This window comes from Balaenoptera musculus, chromosome 10, assembly GCF_009873245.2.
Source record: "Balaenoptera musculus isolate JJ_BM4_2016_0621 chromosome 10, mBalMus1.pri.v3, whole genome shotgun sequence".
NCBI classification, from domain to species: Eukaryota; Metazoa; Chordata; class Mammalia; order Artiodactyla; family Balaenopteridae; genus Balaenoptera; species Balaenoptera musculus.
This window is the reverse complement of record NC_045794.1, coordinates 41,457,357-41,472,750: the sequence shown is the minus strand read 5'-3', so window position 1 is coordinate 41,472,750 and position 15,394 is coordinate 41,457,357. Positions and strand designations below refer to the sequence as shown.

Sequence of the window (15,394 nt, the reverse complement as noted above, 5' to 3'; positions counted from 1 at the left end):
GCTGTCTGCTGAGCTGGGCAAGGATGCAGGCTCCTTTGGTGAAGGCAGGGCCTCCTCCGTCTGTAGGTCCACCCTTGGTACTGGGGAGTGAGGTGGGCCTCATCTGAACTCCATGGACTAAGAATCAAAGGTGGTTCCCTGAAGACATGCTAGACAAAGAAGAAAGAAGGTCCTTTACACTCGACTGGCCCTGTCCCAGTCTCCGTCTGTCCCCGTACATAGTCAAGCTCCCCAGTCTCTCCTGCATCTATCTGGTCAGGAGTCAACCTCACAGACTGACAAGTTCATGCTCAGTAGGCAGTCCAGGTCCTAGGCAGTCATCAGTCTCCTCCATGCAGCTCCTGACATCAGATCTGGGTCTACTCTTACGGCAAACAGCAACAGTGGCTAAGCAGGCAGATTCCTAGAGTTTGTCCCTGAGTCTGGTTTCACCCCGAGTGAAGCCCCTTCCCTTGCCTCTGAGGTAGAGATCACTGAGGCAGGCTCTGGACAGAGACGGGAACTCCAAGACCGCTCCGGGTGGCTGTGCAGCTTGCGCCCGGCTCGCGCTTCGCTTGCCAAGCCACGCCCTGACACAGGTCTGCACCGGCCCAGAGGAAGGGGGGCCTGCTCACAACTCATAAGGCTCTTTACGGACTAACAGCTGCCTGCCTGCAGCACGGGGACAGATAAAGGGAGACAGATTGTCCCACGGCTGATCCAGGAAGAATTTCAAGGCTTGGAATTTAGACCTGGGTCACCTGGCTTGAGTAACAGAATGATTGCCTGATGAGGTATTTTTGTTGTTTCTGGGTGTGCTGTGCCTGGGGTATAAAGGCAGCCAGCCTGCAATTCTGCACTCCTTCATTCCGGCAGACGTCTTCCTGCCCGCTGGCTGCCAAAGTCACCAAACTCTGAGAGATGCTTCTCTGGGAACTGACACAAGAGGCCATGGGGAGCAGCAACTGGCCACCTGGATGTACCCTGGTCTCATTTCTATCCCTTGGACTGCTTTCAGCTCCTTGGGGAATAAGCCAAAACAAAAGAACTTTGAGCAGGATCCAAGTGGTCATTCTTGCCCAGCCTCAAACCCAGACCAAAATTCACGGTCAGCCAAGCTCATCAACAAGCTGTGTGGCTCCTGCCCAAACGCTGAAAACAGTAAGTGAGGCTTTCTGGAGGAGTTATGGGCACGTACCAGGAAAGCCATTTATTATATTCTGAGCACATTACAAGTGATTTACATGCATTATCTCATCAAATTCCACAACAGATCCACCTCAATATCTTCTTTTTAAAAAAGAGAAAACTGAGGTTGAACTATTTGCCCACGATTACAGAACTGCCAGCTAACTGAGGGACCCCATGCCGTCCCTCTCCAAGTCCTTCCTTTGCTTGGGGGGAGTTCTATCAAGGCTTCCCACCCCATATACTGAGATGTGCCTCCCCCAGAGCATCTGACTGTGGGGTAACCCTGTGAAGAATGGGCGAGGTGACCTGGCACCTCCAGAACGTTCCCTGGGCTCCTACTCTCTGGTCCCAAAGGCAAGGAGTGCATGAGCCCCAGCTCCAGTGCTTCCCTCCTCTGAGACGTCTCAGAGGAGCTGCTCACGTGGGCAGCAGGCTAAGGCTCCCATTCAGACATGGCTTCCTCGCCATGGGAGTTAAAAGATGACGGTCATATCAGCTCTGAGGTTCTCCAACTCCCCAGGTAGGATTGTTTCCACTGTTGTGCTCCAGGTTCTGTAGAAAATTCTAGTTTTTGTACACTCAAAGCAAAATCTGAATGTCCTTAGAGGAGGTCTGAGTTCCTTTGGACTGGTGCCCTCTATCTTTCCCTTGGCTCCAGAAGAGCCCACTGAGTTATCTCACATAACAGATACCAGGATAGGATGGACCCCATGAGCAGTATAAGCTCCAGCTCAGTGGTGTCAGTGGTGGGGACTTCCCTGGTGGTCCAGTGGCTAAGACTCTGCGCTCCAATGCAGAGGGCCCAGGTTCGATCCCTAGTCAGGGAACTAGATCCCACATGCCGCAACTAAGAGTTCGCATGCCACAACTAAAGATACCGCATATCACAACTAAAGATCCTACACGTAGCAATGAAGGTCCTGCACGTGGCAATGAAGATCTCACACGTGGCAACAAACATCCCACGTGCTGCAACTAAGACCCAGCGCAGCCAAATAAATAAACATTAAAAAAAAAAAAAACACAGTGCCAGTGGTGGTCCAGGTTCTGTCATCCCTTTGCTCCACCTTGTCACTGTGTGGGCTTTGTTCTCAGATAGGCTTTTAAGGGGCTGTCTTATTCTTGTATCTGTTTCATTCCAAGGAATGGAAAGCTTTCCCGCAGGCCCCCAGTAGACACCCTTCTTTGCCCATCACTGGCAAGGAGATCACCATATTGAGCTAATGGCCAAGAGACCAAAAATGACAGAAGGTCAAATACCCTGACCACTACTGCCTTCAAATTCAGCACCTGGGGCTTCCCTGGTGGCACAGTGGTTAAGAATCTGCCTGTCAACGCAGGGGACACGGGTTCAAGCCCTGGTCCAGGAAGATCCCACATGCTGCGGAGCAACTAAGCCCGTGTGCCACAACTACTGAGCCTGCGCTCTGAAGCCCACGAGCCACAACTACTGAGGCCCGTGCGCCTAGAGCCCGTGCTCCGCAACAAGACAAGCCCCGTCAATGAGAAGCCTGCGCACCGCGACGAAGAGTGGCCCCCGCTCGCCACAACTAGAGAAAGCCCGCGCACAGCAACGAAGAGCCAATGCGGCCAAAAATAAATAAATTAAATAAATTAATTAAAAAAAAAAAATTCAGTACCTGTGGGCTCCTCAGGGTACTGAACGCCAGGACAGGATAACACATTACAGAGCCCATCAGGGTCCTAAGTCTGTCTCCATCTCCCCACAGTGGGGCTTCTCCTTCTATTTGTGAGGCATCCTTGTTTTGTACCTGGTAAGTCACCTGGTAGTTTGGCAAGCCTGGAATAGTTTTCCGTAAACCTCGTGTAACAGCTGAACCCCATGATATCTTAAGTCTTGATAATTAATAAGTGGAGCCAATTATCTTTTCAAAGTTTAAGCTCATCCCTCGTTATGACAATATAATGCTGTCCCATCTTACTGCAGTCTGGAGGACTGTACTTATATCAAGGCACCACCTCAGGTCTGTCTTTTCCTGGTAGTGTAAGATATAAAGGAGTTCATTCATGCTCCTCTGAGGTCCCGTTGAAAAAAATTATGTGATATAAATAAACTAGATAATCCACATCCCCAGTCATCTTTTCCATGGAGTGGATAAAGGGATCAGAGGTGTCCTGGGGCATCCCTTCAAATCAATAAAATTCCATGAGTAAGTAAGAATGTGGGTTTTTTCCTCACCAACTCTAGGTGTTTCTTAGTACCACTCCTCACCAAATACCACCAACTCCCTGTCTGGCAGTGGGTCCCACCTGTGAGAAAACCTTTACACATTCCCATGTGCTGGACTGTTTTTTCCCACTACTACATGGGGGGTGGGCTGGGGTTGTAGGCCTTGCTGATAATTAGCAGCTCTTTAAAGAGCTATAAATCCATGATTTCAAACAATAAAATCTATCTTAATCTGCTCTCAGCAAACATAACTTACATTCCATTCATGGAGAAAGAAAAGGTTATTGTAGCTTAGGGCTTCCCCTTCAGTCTCTCCTCCTGATCACTGGCTGTTTAGAAATCCCCAAGATCAAAGCCTTCTGGATCTATGCAGATCCAGGTCAAACCAACCCAGGAGAGGGCAGAGGAGCAGTACTTGGCTCTGTGTGGCCTCTGCCCACTCTACCCACCACACCTGGGGGGAAGGACGACTCTGTACTTACATGCTGCCTTTGGAGAGTGCCAACTTTTTTTTTTTTTGAAAGTGCCAACATTTTTTAAAGGCTGGATTTAAAATCAGACAGAGCCAAGTTTCAACCCAGGTCTCACTCCAAAACCGTTTTCTCTTTGCCAAAATCCTATGCTGTTGATAGGTCTGTCTACCTAGAAAACCCAAGAGAATCCACTGGAAATCTATCAGAGCCACAAAGAGAGCTCAGTAAGTTAATTGCTTTTAAAATAACTTTAACCACTTCAGACAATATAATGAAAAAAGTTACTATTTAAGGTACTTGCTAAAATCAGGGTGACTCCTTCTCTGGGCTGTGTTTCTAGAAAGAATCAAAAGAAACTGGTAACAGTGGCTGCTTCTGGGGAGGAAAACTAGGTTACCAGGGATAGGAGTAGTTCACTATACTTATGAACTTTTAATCATTGTGCCATATGCACATTACCTATTGAAAATAAATAAATAAGATTCCATGGGAATTAAGAAGCAGTGAGGCAAAAACTTCAGGACACTAAGGGGACATTAAAAATCAGGACAAAAAAAAAAAAAAATCAGGACATTAGACCTGCCATTCAGTTATTCCATCACCTCTCCTTTACTTTCAATCTGAAACAATATTAAACAACATTCCAGTGCCATCATATATATTTCAACCTTCTGTAAGGAAATGTATTGTCTGTTCAAATATCTAAGAAGATAGGAACCTCCTTTCTTATTTTTTAGGGATAGATAACAGAGGTTTTGCAGTTAGCTGGGGGAGAGTTTATTCTTATATTTTTGTCAGGTTGAGATACAATTACCTTTGTTTCAGAAGGTTCAATGTGCATATCTCCTTCTTTTTTAAAAAAAGTTATTGAACAATAATATATCATAATTTTCATCAGAAAGAGTTCTCATAGCAAAATCCTGCAAGCATGTAGATGTTCTTCACAATTATTAAATTTCTCTTTTTTAAAAAGTACACACAGATCCTGGGTATCTTGAGTGCTTTTAAGAAGAAAATCATGTGTAATTTAAGTAGAAGTGTCCTTAGTCATAATGCACCTATCCCACATGTTTCCCAAGAGAGTAAACAATTATTCATTGTATGATATAAGGAGGCTTCAGTTATATAAAAGAAAAATGGGGGAATTACCTGGTGGTCCAGTGGTTAGCACTCCATACTTTCACTGATGAGGGGCTGGGTTCAATCCCTGGTTGGGGAACTAAGATCCCGCAAACCGTGCAGCGAGGCCAAAAAAAAATTAATAGAAAAAAAACATGGACATGGGGTCCACATTTTTTCTTTTACCTCAGGCTCCAATATGGCTCAGCAGAGCACTACTCTTTGTTTTAAATTGTTCATATTTTGTTCATCATAGACATCTTTTGCACTAGTTTTGATGTTTTTAAATATTACATTATATACTACTTGATTACTGAGTTTTTGGTGCTCCCTTCAATTTTAAACCCAAAGCACTTGCCTCGCTTTAGAGTACTGGCTCTGCCCTGTCATAATCCTTTTTACATTTATCAACCTCCCTTCCTAGGTTAAGGGTGTCCTGAGGAGAAAGAAGTAGATTGTTTACTTTTGTGTCTCTGGTCCTACTCAATACCTAGCACAGAGCTAAAGCATGGTGGGCTAACACGGTATTGTTGAAGGGAGGAAGGGAGGAAGGACAACAGCTAGTGATAACGACTGACATCCTAACATTTATTGAGTGCTTATTGTATACCAGGCACTGGGTTAAACATTTTACTTATTTAATGTAACAACTCAACAGTAAAAATAATATTATTTTTTACGGATAAGGAAGTTGAGGCCCACAGAGCGGAGTGAATTTTGATGCATGAGTGATTACGGCAGAACTTGGAACAGCTCTGCTTGGGTTCCTAAAACATTTCTTGCTTTGATGGTTTCTCTTCAGAGCACGGGAATGAGATGAGAAAGAGGAAGGGGGAAATAGGGGGAGAAAAGAGATAAAGGGATGTAACAGAAGACCTGAACTATCCCATTGTCACATCAGTTATCTGCTCCACCTGCACAACCACCCCTAAGGCATCATTAGTCCTCACAGATAAGAAACTGAGACTAAAGAAGTTCAAGGGACATGTTAGGTTCCTTCCGCTGGTCAGGCACCTGCAGAGGGCGGGGGAGGGGTACAGTCTGGGGTTGGGGGGAGCCTGCCCTCCCTCCTGACCTCCCTGGGGTGCTCGTGGCAGCTTCTCCGTCAAACTTTCCCTCCCAAGTGAAGCCAGCACCTCCTCCTGGTGGGCAGGTCTCCTTCATTCTGCCCCACCCGGAGGTGGGCATCCCCTCGCCAGGGACCACAGGCATAAGGGAGAGACTCAATAAGGGCCGAGGCTGATGTCAATAGCCTCCCAGAGCCGTTCTTGTCTCGCTTGCTTCCACCGATCTGCTCCCAACCACACTTCCTGCCTTAGTGGGGGAAACCCCCTGAAGTACACTGCTGTGAAAAGCGAAACTTCAGAACACCCAAAAACAGAAACTAAAATGGCCAAGAAATAAGAATAAGATTCTGAGAAAATAAAAAAAAAAAGAAAGAAAGAAAGAAAGAAATTCACAGGACTTCTTGAGGAGTGGGGAATCCAGGCCTGTCCTGCAGAAGAGTTTAATGATGGAAAGTTTCAGTCACGAGTAGGCAGAGATGATTTCCAGAGAGGAGTGAATGAAATGTATCTTTCACTGTATACCTTTTGCTACTGCTTGAATTTTTTTAACCAGGTGCCTTTATAACGTTTTCAATTAAAGAAAACTATTTTTTAAGTGGCCTGCCATGCAGTCATCATTCTGTGTGGCTTGGCTCCAGTCCTTCCTGCGAGGACAGAACAGTTCAGTCATAGGGCTTCCCTGGTGGTGCAGTGGTTAAGAATCCGCCTGCCAATGCAGGGGACACGGGTTCGAGCCCTGGTCCAGGAAGATCCCACATGCTGCGGAACAACTAAGCCCGTGCGCCACAACTACTGAGCCCGCATGTTACAACCACTGAAGCCCACGCGCCTAGAGCCCGTGCTCCACAACAAAGACAAGCCACTGCAATGAGAAGCCCACGCAGCACAACCAAGAGTGGCCCCTGCTCACCGCAACTGGAGAAAGCCTGTGCACAGCAACGAGGACCCAACACAGCCAAAAATTAATTAATTAATAATTTAAAAAAAAAAAGAACAGCTCAGTCAGTGTGGTCACACATCCTGTGGACTACATGTGCCTCCAAATCAGGCAGCTCATTGTTCTGAGGACTCAAAGTCATGTTTAAAATCAGAGTCAGCTAAAGTAAAACTGAATAAGTAATTTGCTTCTAGAATGTGGAGCACACAACACAGACCAATGCTGCTTCCTTGGGCATCAGCCTCTCAGGGACTCCGGGATGGGGTTAGCAGTCATGACTCTGTCCTGGGGAAGAACTGAGGCTGTGAGTCCAGACGAGCCCATCACCCTCAGGTCAGGCTGGGTCCTGACTAAGGCTCAAGGGTCAGATCAGGATCAAGAGGAAGGGTGGTGCAAAGACTACAGGGTCAGACGCGCACAGGAGTGTCGAGCCCCCGGAAAGAGAGAAATGAAGGGCAGCATCCCACAGTCTTCAACAGGAAATGCCCTTATTCTGAGAAAAATAGCTGTGGAATCAGGCAAGTGACAAGGGTGGCAGCTGGAGCAGTGGGAATGAGAATGAACCCTGAGGGTCTGTAAAGGAACCAAAACGGATGATCAAGGCAAACTCTGTAGAAAGTCTCTGTTTAGGAATTTAAACCCCAGACAGAGTCTCCAATGTGAAAGGAAGGGAGTTGGGGGTGGGGGTGGGGGTGGGATTACTCAGCTGCTTGGTGTTAGGGGAGGAGATAGGTGACCAGGCTGAGAGTGAGTGGATGCCTCCATTTTCTACCCCTTTGAGAATGTCCATCCTTCACCTGCTTCCTGATCTAGTGTGGCTAGGCAAGATCTTCTTCTCCATGCTCCACTGGCCTCCTCTCTCCAGAATCCATCACTGGAATAACTCTGGCCTCCTTCTGAATAGCTCAATTCTACCCTGGGGTCCCAGATTAGAAAACAAGGTTACTTCTCTCCATCCAACTGTTAATCCCCAGCGGCTTCCCCTGCCCTTCCCAGTTCACGTCACAACTGCCTTCTTGCTCAGATCGACCCACCCACGCCCCTGCTCCCAGGTCTTACAGACTTAGAAATACAAACTCGTTTAAATATCAAAACAGAAGAAAAACAGAATTGATGGTCGAACTTTCTACGCCAGAAAATTTCCAAATTATCGGCTATTTGGAGCGGTCCTTCTCTATTACTGAGACAAGGACCCAAAAGATTACATCACAGAACCTTAGAACTGGATTGAACCGGTGAGCAGCCTGAGGGGGATGATTCAGAGCGTGGGTTTAGGAACTGAACTTACTTATTTGGATTCTGCCTCTACTCGTTCAGTGTTTCTCAAAGTTGAGCATGCACCAGAATCACCCGGAGGGCTTTTAAAGATAAAATTGCTGGGCCCCATCCCCAGAGTTTCGGATTATTTAGGTCTGGGGTGGGGCCCAAGAATCTGCATTTCTAACAAATTATCCGACGACGCTGACGCTGCTGGTCAAGGAACCACACTTTTGAGCAGCACTTGCTAGCTGTGTGATCAGCCGCCTCCCATATATATTCCGGACAATAATCGTAGGTATTTGCTAGGGCTAGGATTTACCTGAGACCTGGCACATGAAGGCTTTAGCATTGTTCGTGGCACACAGCAAATTCCCTGCTCTCACTGTTGGATGGAGGGGAGGAGTCATTTGCTCAAGACCACCCAGCCGATGAGAAGCAAACCTGGGACGGAGTCCAGAGGCGCCTCTCTGCCCGGCTCTGAGCGCTCCGGCAGCGCAGCCCCTGAGCCCGCGCGCCACACGCCGCGGTTCCATAAACAAGCTGCTTCCGCCGCCGGCGGCTCGGCTAATGCCTGTCGTCTTTGGGGTGGCTAGGACCCTCCAATCTTTACCGGCGCTGAGAACCTGGCCGCGGAGACTGCCCCCCGGGGTTTGCTGAGATCCGGAGAAGCTGGAGCAGCCGGGCTCCCAGCAGCGGCGGCGGCGGGCTGGGTGCATAAGGCCGGAGGCGACCTCGGAGCAGCCGGGCGTTCCGCGGCGCGCTGCAGCGCTCGGGGGCGCGGCAGATGGCCGCCTGCACCTGGCCCGGGGAGAGGCGGAGAGGACGCGCCCCAGCGGCCGTGCAGGGCCCGCCCCGGCCCCGCCCTCCAGGACTTCCCGTCGGGAAACCCGCGACCTCCACGGCCGCGCGGCTGTGGCTCTGCCTGGGCGCGACAGGTAAGCGGCAGAAGCAACCCGCGACCCTCCCCCGGACTTGGAACCCAGAGCTCTCCTGCTTGTCGGGACTTCCCTCCAGTCGAGCTCGCTTCTGCCAAGTCCTTGCTCCCCACCTCCCCCCTCGGCCCACCTTCTACTCCTCCTGTTCTTCCTCGCCACCCCCGACAGTAAAATGAAGGGGCAGGACCGGGCTGGTCCATCTGTCGTGATGGCCTCTAGCTCCTCCCTCAGTAGGACCCCCTCTACCTTTGCGCCTTCCTGAAAGGACGAAAGAAAAGCTCAGGTCTCTGGGACCTGGAGGGGTAGGATGAAGAGGGACTGGCCAGCGCACTCCCTCGGGACCCTGTGGCCTCTGCCCTTCACCCACCTTCACCCACCCATGCCCCCGCATCCCTTCTGTGCCCCATCTCCCCACGTTGGGCCACCCCCTGTTCTCCGCTACAGAAAATCTTTCAGAGAGGTTTCCTCCTGCCGGTGCCACGCTGCCCCTGAGCAGAAGGGGCTAGCGGTGAGAAGCCTCCCGCTGGGCGGTGGGCGCAGGGCCTCAGATGTTCTCCCTCTGGAGGCTTGGGCCTTTGGGGGGCGGGAGCTGTGCACACGGTATTGTGGGGAGGGAGTCTGATGGGTGTTCATGACTGTGACTGTCACCAACTTCCTGATTTCCTGTCACTTGTTCCAAACCCCAGGCTGACCGAAAGGAGAAATAGTTTGTTACTTGCCCCCAGAGCCAGTCATCCCAGACCCTGACCTCTGCAGCAGGTAGGACAGGGCTCTCCTGTGTGTATGGGGGTGGAGGGAGGGTGTCAGTTTGCCAGCAAAGCGTAGAACAGACCCCGCTATTAGCCAACCACCCATTGCAACATTCACAGGGAGGGTTTTAATGCTGCCCTCTCAGGGCACTGCCAGACCCACACATGCAGTTTACAGACACTGCATGAAGTTAACAACTCTGGACACACCAAAGAACCTGGGGCTCATTTTGCCAGAGATGTGTGTGCACTACCCATGCCCCATTCTCCTCTCCGACGGATGAGCTGTGTCTCTGCCCATCACAGGAAGGGTGAAAAGGATTAGACAGGCAAATGCGTGTGATGAATAATACAAGCTAAGGTGAGGGGTTTGAAATATACTTTAGTTCAAATTATCCAGCAGAAGCCAGTATTATTGCAGGTACTTCTCTAGCTCCTGTTTCTCAACAATGACATTCACTTTAGGCACCCAGAGGTAACAAGAGAAAACTACTTTCAGGGGCACCAGGGCAGTAAGCAGGGCAGGTCTGTCAAAGGAACCATGAAGGATACTGGGCTGCCTGAGATGGCCTCATCCTTGGTAATCACTAACCACAGTTAGCAGAACAGCTGATTCCTACCCACAGCAGAATGGAAGAACTCACGCCTGAAAAGGGGAAGCCCTGAGGAATGTCAGATGCCCTCTGAGATCAAAAACATCTTAGCCCAAATTCAGTTGGGAGAAAACTGAACAGGAGATATGACCATGGGCTTAGCCCATGCAGCCATTGTCTAGAACAGAAATCAGGAATCAGAGGGGCAGCTCACCCTAGGGCAGAGGCAGTGGGTATAATGGAGGCAGAGAGCTGGCTCAGCTCTGTCACCAATTTAGCTGTCTAGCCTTGGCCAGAGCACATAAACACTCCCTGGGTGGGAGCAAATGAGGAGTATATGAAAATGCTTTGGCAACGCTCCAAATACCAGCCAAGTGCAAGGCAGCACTTGGTGTCATGGTTAAGACAGTGGGCTTTGGAAAGACATGTGCTTGGGAGCAAATTCTGCCTCTGCCACTTCCTAGCTATGTGACCTTGGTCAGCTTACTAAACCTCCCTGTGCTTCCGTTTCCTTATGTGTAAAATGGAAAAGACAACTGTTGATAAGGTAAGTAGTAATATTAAAAATGGCGGTGGTATTGTCCTGAACCTCCTCTGGCTCCATGGATGTGTTCTGACATCTCCAGCCCTAGAAGTGAAGCTGAGGACCAAAGTGGCTTTCTATGTACCAGAGGGACCCAGTGACTGTGCCAAAGATTTGGGCGAACTTGGCTCCCCCTACACCCCTCTGCCCCTCTCTGGGAAGGCCCAAAATGTCCTTTCTCATTTGATGGGAATGAGCGTGAGGGTTTGAATAAATGGGAGGTCAAGTGCAGGGCACTGCCTGTCACTGTGTTGAGCTCAAAGCTGTAATTGTGCTGTGTAAAAAGGCTTGCCCAGTGAACAAGGATGGGCTCAGTCTGGGGAGAAAAAGGACTGTTACAAGACTCTTTTGTGGCACCTGAGAGCCCTGGGAGGTCAGGTTATTCTCCTGTGCCCTGTGCAACCTGGTCCTGAGCCCTAGGTAGAGATTTGAAGAAAGGAAGAAACCCAATCCTCACCCTCAGCTCTGCATATGATAGAAAACAAAGAACAGACAGATCAGGGCAGTGGAATTAACAACCAAATACCTCAGGACAGAGAGATGCTGCAGGGATCAGAAAGCTAGGCGAACTGGTAGGGAAAAGCATACTAGAGGCAAAAGACTGGGGGCTAGGATTTAAGGACTGGGAAGAAGAAAGAACAGAATCTAGGTGGCCCAATGTTTAGACTTGTTGGTTCTCCCTCCCCCATACAAATCTAGTGAGGAAGTCCCACATGGGGAAACATGGGCAGTGAAACTTGGAAACAAATACACCCAGATACTGAGGGCAGTAAGATGCACCTTAGTGTAAGAAGGCTCCTTGGAGGAGGGGAGTTTCAGGTAAGAATTTGAGAGAGAAGGGGAACATGGCTTGCTTAGCAAGAATATAAGGGAAACACTTTGAAGAGGAAAAGATAGACAGTGAGGGTGAGTAGCAAACAGGAAGCAGACTGCCCAGGCCATGTTTCTGCTACAATCAGATGGCACTACAGGAACATGAATATGGCTCTTCTGATTGTGAAAGGGAGAGAGAGGCCTGAGGCAGAGGAGGCTGGCAGGCAGCGTCTGCTCATCCTCCAGATATTGGGCGATAAGAGCACAGTCTCAGATGACGGTTTTGAAAGTGGAGAGGAAGAGGAGGATCCAGGAGGCAGAGAATGAATCAGCAGGACTTGGGCGTGGGCATGGAGTGAACCTGATGTTGAAAACTGTTTAGAAACTCCGTGCCTGGGAGTAGGGCAGGGCCAAGAGTTGTTTCCAGGATCTCGACACTACTGGCAGCAGTTGGGAAGGCTGGCTAGCTTAGGGGGCAGGGCACAGACACTGAGTTCAGGGTGTGGCACGTTGAGTATCCAGTAGCCCTAGGCAGAAGTCCTACAGCCAGGAGCACCCTGTGCGGTGAGGACATAAGGGAACACTTCAGTTCTGTCCTCACCATCACCTGCCCACCAATCTGGAGACCAGCGCAAGCCTTCAGGAATACCCCTCCTGTTAAACTCCCCCATCCGTTCCCCTTCCTCTGACAATCAAAGGATGATAAGACTCAATCCAAGTTCTTTTTTTTTGCCTTCTCTCAAACCCAGACTGATTTTCACCAGGGTTCCTAGATAATTAGGGAATCCCAGCTCATGCCCACCTGGGGTCCTTCTTTATCCCTGGATTCCGAGGAGTCTCAAGGCTCAGTTTGAGATAGTTGCACATCCGTGCCTCACCTGGCAGGGCCTGGAGGTCCTCCAGTAACAAAAACCTGTGAGCTGTTGAACTTCCTGCTTGGTCACATAGTATTTTGATTTTTCAGTGACTTTTACAAACTTGGAATAAATCAAGAAATATTTACTGAGCACCTACTACATGCCAAGCATATTCTAGGTGTACAGTGTGAGTAAAGTTGGGTTGGGTTTTTCAACCGAAAAATCTGTTTGGGTAACTAAAGCTTAAAATATTATGCAAACAAAACATAAACCTACATCTGCCAGGGAGAAAACCTGACAGACTAGCTACTGAAATAACTTTCAGTGCATCTTTCTGGGAAAATAACCGCGTACTACAGCTTTAGTCTTGGGGGAAAGCTGAAGTGTCTTGAAAGTGTAATTATGGAGAAAAGTGAAAACCTCCCAGCATTCTGTAATTCAAAGGGTCAGAGGTGGGAGGAGGAGTTTGGAGCAGATAGTTTGCTACTTTGTTCACAGCATGAGAACAGAGGAAGTGAAATTCAGGCAGGGTTTGATGTCGAGAAAGTGCTGGCAGGGAAGAAAGGGAGAATCATTTGTCCAAAACAGCCTCTTGGCTCCCTCCCCTCAACCAGTAGCTTGAAATTGACCTGTCCCCCCCGCCCCCCCCCAGCGTGGTATTAACTCCTCCACACACATGCTCCCAGTGAGAGCGGCAACAGTCATCACTTTTCAAAGGATAAACCTGTAATTGAGCGGTAGTCTGACTAACCTGAGCAAACATCCCTGTTGGTGGTGTTGCCACTGCTAACTTCCTGGCCTCCACGTCTCCAGGAGGTCAGCAGCTCCACTGATTAAACAGAAAGAAACTTTGTTACAAAGAGGCCACCTGGCCAGCAAGAGCACTTCTGGGTAGCTAACCCCCGCTTTCACAAAAGCCGAAACTTTACCTGGGACTTTGATTTGCGGCATCTTTAAAGCATTTGTAGTCCTAGGTGGGAGTTGGAGGAGGGCAAGCCCCGGGGGGTGGTGGGAGGAGGGGGGAGGGGAAGAGGGAGGGGTAGAGGCTGGGGGGTTGTCTATGAGTGGAATTGGGAGGCTCTGGAAAACTGCCCCACCCCAGGCTCAGGAGAGCCAAACCTGGTCCCCAAACTCCCCAGGTGACCTCCAAGGGGGAGGTAAGAGGGTGGAAACAGAGCAGTGGCTTGGGAGTTGGGAGAGCTGTGAGCTGTGTGACACAAGAGAAGTCACCTAACCACTCTGGCCTCACTGTCAAATGAGAGTACTGGACTCAGACAGACCTAGTGTTAAGTGCCACGCTGGTGTGTAACAACAGAACATCATGTAACTCACATGCTTGTTGGCGTAAGTGCATTCAAAACATCATTTAGTGAAGCCAGCCCTCACCCTTGTAGCTTTAAAGGGGTCATGTTAACCCCACTGGCCTCATCTCATTTAACAAGAGTTGATGGAATACCTGCTACATACGAACCTTGTGCTAGACTTTGCAAGTGATTAAAAAGGTGAAAATAACCTGTCCTCTCTGGTCCAGGAGTTCACAAAGGTGTGAGAGAGGACAGACTGTGATAAGGCCAAAGTAGAAGTATAAACCCAGGCCACAGCAGTGAAAGTGCCGAGTCCTAACCACTGGACCACCAGGGAATTCCCTTAGAAAAGTTTTACACTTTAATCGCATAAGACGTATGAATTCTACAAACTAACAAAAAACATCATTTGAAAATGTAATAATTTAAATTTCTTTTACCTATGTGAATTTTGAATAACAAATTTTTCATTTTAGTTTTGTATCAGGAAATGTTTATCATCTTCAATGGACAGAGACAAACATTAAAATAAAATTTTATTCAAAATTCATAAAAATAAGGTGAAAGAAATTTAAATAAAACTTTCAAATGATGTTCTTTGTAAGTCTGTAGCATTTATACTTCTGAAGTTATTAAAGCTAAAAACCATACTAGGACTTTCAGTACACTCTATATACGTATTTATAATAACTGAAATGAAATTTGAACGAAACAATACTTTCCCATGTTACATGTGATGTAATGGCAGTTGGTATTTTCTTTTTTGTTCTAGTCTAGTCTAATCTTTTTCTTTTTTTAATACATTTATTATTTTTTTTAATTTTTAATTTTTTTACTTTTGGCTGCGTAGGGTCTTCGTTGCTACGCCCGGGCTTTGCGGCGAGCGGGAGCTACTCTTCGTTGCAGTGCACAGGCTTCTCATTGCGGTGGCTTCTCCTGTTGCGGAGCATGGGCTCTAGGCGTGTGGGCTTCAGTAGTTCTGGCCCGCAGGCTCAGTAGTTGTCGCTCACGGGCTCTAGAGCACAGGCTCAATAGTTGTGACACACGGGCCTACTTGCTCCATGGCATGTGGGATCTTCCCAGACCAGGGCTTGAACCCATGACCCCTGCATTGGCAGGCGGATTCTTAACCACTGCGCCACCGGGTTTTAAAGAATTTTTTTTTTCATGCTGACTTGCAACACTTTAAATTTATTTCACAATCCTATAATGAGTTGCAATCAACAGTATGATAGACAATGCACTGGGTGAAGCCTTAGTTCCCTTATACCAGGGACAGAAGGTAAATTTGTGTTCTGACTGGTGAGGCCAAGAAAACAGGTCCAATTTGTTCAGCCTAGGAA

General features: G+C 48.4%; 1 protein-coding gene across 3 annotated transcripts in view; it reads left to right on the top strand.

Moving 5' to 3' along the window:
* The first annotated feature begins 8,938 nt into the window (after positions 1-8,938).
* GALNT6 (polypeptide N-acetylgalactosaminyltransferase 6) overlaps positions 8,939-15,394 on the top strand; it is a 33,376-nt gene continuing 26,920 nt past the window's right edge. For 2 of the 3 annotated variants that reach the window (XM_036866287.1, XM_036866285.1), the window contains exon 1: positions 9,105-9,152. The gene's annotated coding sequence lies outside the window, so the exon portion shown is untranslated. Of the gene's footprint in view, positions 9,153-15,394 lie in introns of all 3 variants that reach the window. The other variant, XM_036866286.1, reaches the window with a different exon arrangement.